We start from the raw sequence: 8830 nt of genomic DNA on the forward strand, positions 1-8830 counted from the left end.
TGGCTGCAAGACCAAAACAACATAAAAATAGAGGTTCCGATAGTAAATATATGATTGTCTGAGTGACTATGTATTTGGCACCCTCAAAACAAGATCTCCGAACCAAAGCCCAATGATCACTAATTCCATAACCTTGGGGTATTGGTCATATGCCTCTTCTCACACTAGGCCATTTCAGACTTAAGACCAAGGAAGTATTGTCAGTTCTTTAAATCTGCTACAGGTGAGTTTAATGTAAAGTTAAAGTAGCGTAGTGGAGTTTCTGAACTGGATCATTCTGGAATGGCCTGTGAAGGAGGTTGTGTACCTGGGAAGGGGTTTTAGGGGCTGGTTGTCAAGATAGCCATGCTTGTCTTCCAAGGTGCCTCATGGTAGTGTACAACTATCGACCTTTTTGGTGACAATCAGAGTGTTAACAATTTGCACCATTCTCGGGATTCTTTAAAATTATAGATTCTTTTGATAACTCTGGTTTTAAAGTTTGGTGCCCAAAGTGTATGTTAAGAGTTAGACTTCTAACCAAAAGGTTACCAGTTAAAAAGCACTAGCTCGTCTGATGGGATCTTAATGAGAAGAATTGTCTCATTGAAGATGAATTTTTTTAGTGAGTCAAATGGTCGTACCAATAACACACAAGAGAATAGTTGGCCAGTAAGACTGTCAAAAATGTAAGCAAGCATTTTAGTTTTATTTTACCTAATTAGGTCACACATATGGAACAGGGTACAAATAGGAATGGTGTTTTTAGGTTTATTGTAAAAATCAACATTAAATAAATAGAAATATTTAGCTAGGATTTTTGCTTCCATCAATTTATTCCTCCTGTTGTTTGGAATTAGAAGCTTGACATGTGTTCTTTTGCATCAAAATGTCAATGTCAGATCTTGCATTTTGTGTATGGATGTGCCATATAGAATTAATTATTAAAATAGTTATCAAGAAATGACAAAGGCTCTTGCACTCATGCAGTGAGCACCAAAAGCTGTTCAAATATAAAGTTGCTGTTTCTCAATATGGATGCATTCTGTATGCAAAGTTATATTTAATAGATGAGGTCATGATTCCACATATATTTAAAATTTTTGGTATCTCCATTGGTCATATTTAATCATCTGTACCATATTGCATTGAAGTTCAAATAAAGCATTGTATGACTTTTCATTCATTATTGACTAGATCATGATTAAGGAGGGAATGAAAATGGTAACACCAGTTCATTACTATAAAATTGAAAATCAAAATCACAATTTGTGGAATGAACTTTGCACTTCACCATTTGGGTTAGATAGCTCAGTCACCCGGTGGTTTGGAAGTGGCTTGGCAGAAGAAGTGGACCAAAGGATGCTTGGTCCAGTGCATTGCTAAAGAACTCAATTTCACTCTGAAAAAGGATGAAATTGTATTGCATAATTGCTTTTGACTACCCTTGACAACAAATATCAAAAGGGTTTTTAGGGTTGCCATGACAAACACAGGAGCCCTGGTAGTGCAATGGTTAAGAACTTGGTTGCTAATAAAAATATAGGAAACTCAAACCCATCAATTGCTTTGCGCGTGAGGGAAAATCAACAACAATAACAACAAAAACCTTGGAAATCCACCCAGAAAGGTTTAATCCCTCTGCCATCGAATCAAAACTAAGTTATAGGAAACTTATTGGACAGAGTAGAATTTCCCATGAGATTTCCAAGGATGTAATGTTTTTATGGCAGCTGACTGAGACCCAGACCTTTTTGGTGCGCCTTAACCTCTGTACTACCAGGACTGCAGGCTAGCAAGTTCTACTCTGTCACTTGGTGATACAATGAGTTAATATGGATTCAACTCAGCAGCACACAAGAAAAAGCAAGGGTCAGAAAGATTTGAGGGCCAAATAAACCCAAACCAAACCCACTGTCATAAAATTTATTCCAATTCATTTGAATCTTTCTGAGGGTTTAAATAGTTATGGGAGCAGTTGGCCTCATCTTTCATCAGCAGAGCTGCTTGTGGATTTGAACCAGCAAACTTGAAGATAGCAGTCCTACATTTACCCACTAGGTCCAGCAGAAGCCACTCAAGGACACGCAACGATAATGTCACTGTCAAACAACAATGCCAGATTGCTTATTTGATGGTCAATGGTAAATTGAGTTGGCGTTTTTCTTTGCTTGGTATATGCCCCAAAACTTTGATTACTCGGTTGCCCAGTTAAAGTGTGGGGAATGTGAACTGTCTATCCAATTTATCAAGCAAATCTTTAGCTATGTCAGTGTGCTTGTTGAAGTTTGCTTGACAAGATACACACAATAAATCTGTAAGCACCAGTGATTATTGGGAAATGATATATAATGAGTACCCTTTAATTTGAGTGTTCATTAATCTTGGCGAGTTTCTTAGACTTTATGTTTTGTTGTTGTTGCTGTTAATGTTAGCTGTCATTGTATTGGGTCATAGTCAATGACCCTATGCTCGATATAACAAAACCTTATTCGGTCCTATGGAATCTCTGACACTTGTCTGTCAGGATGTCTTACAGCAGTGGCTTCTGTGCTGCAGTGATGCTGGAAGTTATATCACAGATATTTCCAACACCAGCAAAGTGACCAACCCATGCCATTTCCAATGACCTCACAGGCACTTGAGTGTTGGACATTGGGTAAGACAGAAGAATTGATGCATTTGAGTTCTGGTTCTGGTGAAGAGTATTTAAAATACCACGTACTGCCAAAAGAACAAACATGTGGCTTGGAAGAAGTACAACCAGAATGCTCCTTAGAGGCAAGGATGGTGAGATGTCCCCTCATGAACTTTGGACCTGTTATCGGGAAAGACAAGTACCAGTAGAAGGACATCGTCATGCTTGGTAACGTGGATGGGTAGCGAGAGAGGAAGGTGTTCAACAAGAAAGACTGACACCGTGGCTGCAACAATGGATTCAAGCATAGCAATAATTGTGAGAATGGCACAGAGCTGGGCACCTAACAACAACAACAACAACATACAATCTTCTAGCACTATGTTAGAATGTGTTCTATTGTAATACTTTAGGGTTTCACTGGCTAATTTTCATAATTATGTCCTCAGACCTTTTTTCCTCATCTTTGTTAGTTGAAACGTTGCTGAAACGTGTCCATAATGGGTGTCCCTGCTGGCACTGGGAATGCTGATTGCATAGCTTTCAGCATCATAGCAACTTTCCAGACCCCACAATGTGAAAAATGGCGAGAGAGGTGATGGGATTTTTTATTGAAAATACTTTATCGACTATCAGAATTCAAACCAATTTGGGTTTGTCCATGTATGAGTTTTCAAGATCCAATTGGGGGTGGGGTGGGCTTCTATGATATTGTACATAGTATGAAAACCATATATAAATATCCCTTTGTAACATTTATGTTTCCTTTAATAAATAGAGCTGTGAAGCTGGTAGCATTTTATCTGCGCTCTCATGAGCTGTAATGTACAAAAACAAAAATGATGTCATTTGTCATGCCGTGTGCCTTGTACGTTTTCCAGCATGCTGAACAAGTGTGTTTCTGTGTGAATTTATATTTACAGATGTTTGTTCAATTTGGGATTCATAATGACTCCTGTGCTCGGAGACATTTTTATATTCTTCCCTTCGGTAAATGGTTTGATTCACCGGTCACTTTTTCAATAATACCTTTTACAGGCGCACAACTTAATTTGTTCAAAAACAAGCCCAGCTGAAATGCCAAGCTTTTCTGTTTAGGCTAAAGCCCTGTTCTGGGCACAGTGATTATACATAGTACGCCTAACACTTAGTATGACTCTTACAAGGCACCTTAAATCATATACATCCTTTCTAGAACCCAACACATCAATGTATGTGGATTTCTCTACTCGCTTCATTTACATATTTCTCATTTTATCATATAAAATTCCTGGGTAAGAGGCCCAACACCCTATTGTAAATTAGAGAAAAAACGGGCTCAGTGATGTTAGCATAATATGCCAAGATCACACAGCTAAAACAGTGGTAGAGAAGGATTTAAATGTACCTGACTTCAAAGCCTTAGCCCTTGATTTTGACCTCAACCCCTTCTACTTCCTAAAAGCATAATACTCTAGTGAGATACCATCTAACCTTAGCCCACAATATTTATTAGATGAATTGGGATGTGAATTTTGGCATGTTCTACTCTCATAATCATTACTAATGATTCCTTAGCAATTAATATCCATTACTTAAATCCCTGGTAGTCTATGAATTTTCATATTGTGATTTTACAAAGAACCCTCACCCCTAATGTGGTCATTCTGGGTCAGCACCCAAGAGGATATTTTAAGGTGCTCCTTTTGATGTAGGACAAAATATTCCAATGTTTCAGGGAAAGCCATGTTGTGTGACTCCCCAGCTCAGGATGCATTCACCTGCCATTTATTAAGAAGGTTGTTCTAAGTATGTACGCAAGATCCCCTTACTTTGGCACACAGTTGCAAACAAATAACTGGAAGGCCCAGGAGCATACAATAAAATGCCAAAGAATCGATGATCTGTCATTGTCTCAGAAAAGCCATCAGCCACTGCCTAGGTAAATACTCGATTTACAATTACTCCCCCAAGTGAAATGTTTTAGTATCAACACGAGAAATGCTTCTTGTGTTCTGGTCCCTGGGAAGTATTAAAGAAAGACAAATGATATCTTTTTTGCGTGTGTGGTTGTTTTGGAAGAGGTTAAAATATGGGTCAGAATGGCAGAGGTAAGGCCACGGTGCTATGTGGAAGAAAGACACTTCCCTTTCATAGAAACACATCCCATCAGAAAGCAATTTTGAAAGCAGGTGGCAAAATAAATATGGATGACCACCATTCACATTGCATGTCTGTGTCTCATGAATGGAAAAGTGAGGTTTATTGGCAAGGCATCAGAGCAGCAGAAGCAGAACTCATGGGACCATCCTACATAAGAGTGAGGCACAGCCAACATCATTTCCTATGGGGTGTGGGGGGACAAATTCTTGTCACCCTAGTAGGCCAAGTTGAAAACCACCTCCAATATAAAACTTTTCCAAGACCTAAAGCATAATTAATACACTTCCTGCTTTTATTTAAACATTCTCCACTCCTTTTGCTTTAATTCTTCTGTTTTAAAATCAACCCCATACAATAAAATTTAGAGGTAAATGTGTCCTCCTCCATAAATTGAATGCTATCTCAGAAAAGTTAGTGATATACATATATATTTTTTAATCATTATCAAATTAAAAGCCTGGACAATAGTATATGGGTAAATAATCAAATAGATTAATAACACAAATCAGAAATTAGTAAATAATATTTGGAGCCTTTGAGTGACCTTTACATTATAGTTAGGGGTTGGGCACATTTTTCAACTCCATGAGCTAAAAATGGCCAACCTTTCACTTGTCCTGGAGAAAAAGGTCAATTTAACATCATTTATCTTCCAGATAAGTTCAGAAGCATGTTTCAACTGTTGCGATGTGTCGTACAGGTTTTAGCATAATAGGAGAGAGGAATCGCTATCTCTTCCAGAGATTAACAAAATAGCTTATTTTAGGGCTGAGAAAGATGAGTAGATGGACAGCATTGTTCTTTGAGCAGGTGTTTACACATCACTTTGGAGTCACCATGGTTGTTGTAGGTAGCAATCTAGCCACAACGTCCCAGGCCAGGGTTTTCAGGTGGGTCTCCCTTGGTAAGTAACAGTCAACACGTCAGTGGATTTGCTTTTCATTGATTGTCTCGTGGGCCAAGACAAGTGGAAAAGGCATATAAGGTCTAAAAATGAAATAATTTGTTTCTGAAGAAAAGATTAAGCAAAAAGAGCCTGTCACCCTGCTATACCATAAGCTCTAGTTCCATCATCATCCCCTGATGTCCTTAACCTTCACTGTGACATCTGGTCAATCAGCAAACTTCAACTCTACCGAGATCCTAATGGGCTATTGATTGGGAGTTTAGCAGGGCAGGAGTGGTAATAACATCAGATGAAAATATGAAGTCAGGGTTTGTACTTTCTAGAGCACCAAAAACTCAGAGTTAACTGAAGTCTAATGTATAATTACTATGTCCCGGACAACTCCCTAGGTAGTATTTATATTTTATTTAATCTTGAGCTGAAAGAAAAAAATACTATTTGCTTCTATTTTTATAGATTCATAAACTGATTCTCAGAAAGGTTAAATATCATTTTATTTTCCAGACATGCATTGTACTCTTCTTACTCAGATCAAATGTCATTATTATTAGTTAATAATTATGACGTTTAGAATAATGCTGATACTACTTTCAAGTCTATTAGAACCTTTTACAGGGGTAGCCCTGGTGATGGAGTTGATCCATGTTAGTCTGCTCATTTCAAGATCATCATTTCCAAACCATGAGCTGTTCCATGGGCGAAAGAGGGAGTTTCTATTCCTTTGAAGTATTTTGGAAACTCGCAGGGGAAGGTCTACTCTGTTCTATAGGGCTGTGAGGAGCAGGCGTCAATGCCATGGCAGTGACTCTGGGTTTTCAAAACAGAGAATCAGGAACGAATAGTAAATACCTGAATGTGAAAACTGTGTGTTAATAAAAATGTCTACTCATGCCCCTGATTGTTATACCTGACAAATTATTCTTATCCATTCATACAACTTATATTTAGCCAGAACACTGGTTCAAGTAAAGTCATGGTTACCTTTTGACTAGATTTTTACACTGTTCTCCAGAAAGACTTAACACTTCTGCTTTGCGACTGCTGCTTATTCCTTCTCTATAGAGTAGCTAGTTACACCTTTTCGGTAAATGCTACCCTCATGACCTCAATCACCTGTTGATTTTCAATGGCCTCCTATGTGAAAGTTAGACCTTGTAAAAGGAAGAATGGAGAAGAATAGAGGCACGTGAATTGTAGTGCTGACGAAGAATGCCGATATTACCATGGACTATCAAAAGCATAAACAATTCTATCTTGGAAGAAGGGCAGCCAGCAAATGCCATAGAAGCAAGGATGGCTAGACGTCACCTCACATGCTTTGGATACGTTATCAGGTGAGACCTGTCCCTGGAAAAGGACATCAAGCTCGGTAAAGTAGAGGGACAGTGTAAAAGAGGACTCTCAAGGGGATGGATGTACACGGAGGCTAGAAAAATGGGCTTAAACTTAGGGAGAATTGTGAGGATGGGGCAGGACCAAGCAGCAGTGTGTGCTTTTGTATCGAGGGTCGCTATGGGTCAGAACTCCTGTGATGGTACCTAAAATAAGAGTAGTAGATAACTGCCCTTTACAATGAAAAAGCACACATTTCAAATACCTACAGATTGTCCAAACTATCTGTTGTATAGTGTTGTGTGACAAATCAATCCAAAACTGATTAGCTTGAACAATCACAGCACTTACTTTCCTCACAAGTCCGCAATCTATATGGATTGACATGAACAGCGTGATACGCTTGTTATTAACACACGTGGCTTGAATGCAGGAACTAGAAGCATCCGAAATTTCACTCATGATTATATAGACTGATTGATGGTGACTGTAGGCTAAGCCATACGCTCAAACAGGTGTCTGGTCAGTTTCAAGGGACCTCTTCATATGGCCTTGATTCACCACAAGATGGTCACTCAGTCCTGAAATAAATGACATGGGGGCCATAGCTGACTTTCTATGCTCCCCATTGCCAGAAGAGAAGGCTGACTTCCACTGGTTCCCTTCAGTTTGATGTTTTTCCCCCATTACTAAAAAATATTAAGTCCCCGGTCAACTCCCTCTATCCACAATTGAGGGACAGGAGGAAAGAAGTCACTAAACACAGTGCATTTGGTGATTTGGGTATAGAAGCCAGTCTTGAACAGTTAAAACTTGTCAGTAGATTCCCCCTTGGATGCATGTTAGATCTGATCTAGTTTTCAAAATCTTATATATTTGGGGGTTGTATTATCTGCTTCATTTTTATTGCATATATTAGGGGTATCTCAGGAGTGTTATGTCATTGGGGGTTACCCTCTCAGGGTTACAGTATGTTTGAGGTTTTTTTGAGATATGCAAACCAAAACTGATGAATCTATAAAGCCAGGAAATGGAATAAGGGTTTTGTGGGGAGAGGGACACAGAGGCACTGACAGGGTGAAGAGGTGATGACATCAAGGGGTCCATATAAAAAAAGAATGTTTGGAAACTGTGGTAGGATTGTAAATTCTGTGTTTTTAATTTAATTGATCTGATTGAACTATGAATGATTCAATATATGCATTAATCCAAATTAATTTTTAAAATTCAAATGGAAAAAAAAGATACACTGTCTTAGTCTTAGGAAAAGGAGTCTGGTGATGTAGTGGGTTACACCTTTCGCTGCTAACTTCAAGGTCAGCAGTTTGAAACCACCATCTGCTCACATGGAGACAGAAGTTGCTGTTAATTTCTGTAAAGACTTTGCCTCTGAAAACTACAGCAGACATTCCACCCTGTCTTATGAGGTCACTGTTACTTGGAACTGATTTGGAGGAAATGATTTGTTTTTCTTAAAGATATAGTCCAAACATTTCAAGAAGTATACAACACTACTATCACCAAAATTACCAGGTACATAGAGGTCACCTGGAAATTGAGATGCCAGATGTGCTTGGCAGTAAGTCTAATGACAGAGCCCTCCAATATGAAAAAAATGATGCAGATACTGAGACATGGTCTGCATTGTATCTAAGATTAAAGACAAGTATATTTACTCTTCTGAGAATCCGTTTTACATCTTTAAAAAGTAAATGTTATATCTTGACCTGCACAGAGTAACATTGAAAAACCTCGTTCTCCAAAAATTCATATCATTGTGAATGAGAAGGAGTGGAGAGTGGGAACCCAAAGCCCATCTGTAGGCAACTGGA

The sequence above is a fragment of the Echinops telfairi genome, unplaced genomic scaffold (genome assembly GCF_000313985.2).
Source record: "Echinops telfairi isolate 266 unplaced genomic scaffold, ASM31398v2 ScPeMD7_7468;HRSCAF=8506_2, whole genome shotgun sequence".
In the NCBI taxonomy this organism is placed as follows: domain Eukaryota; kingdom Metazoa; phylum Chordata; class Mammalia; order Afrosoricida; family Tenrecidae; genus Echinops; species Echinops telfairi.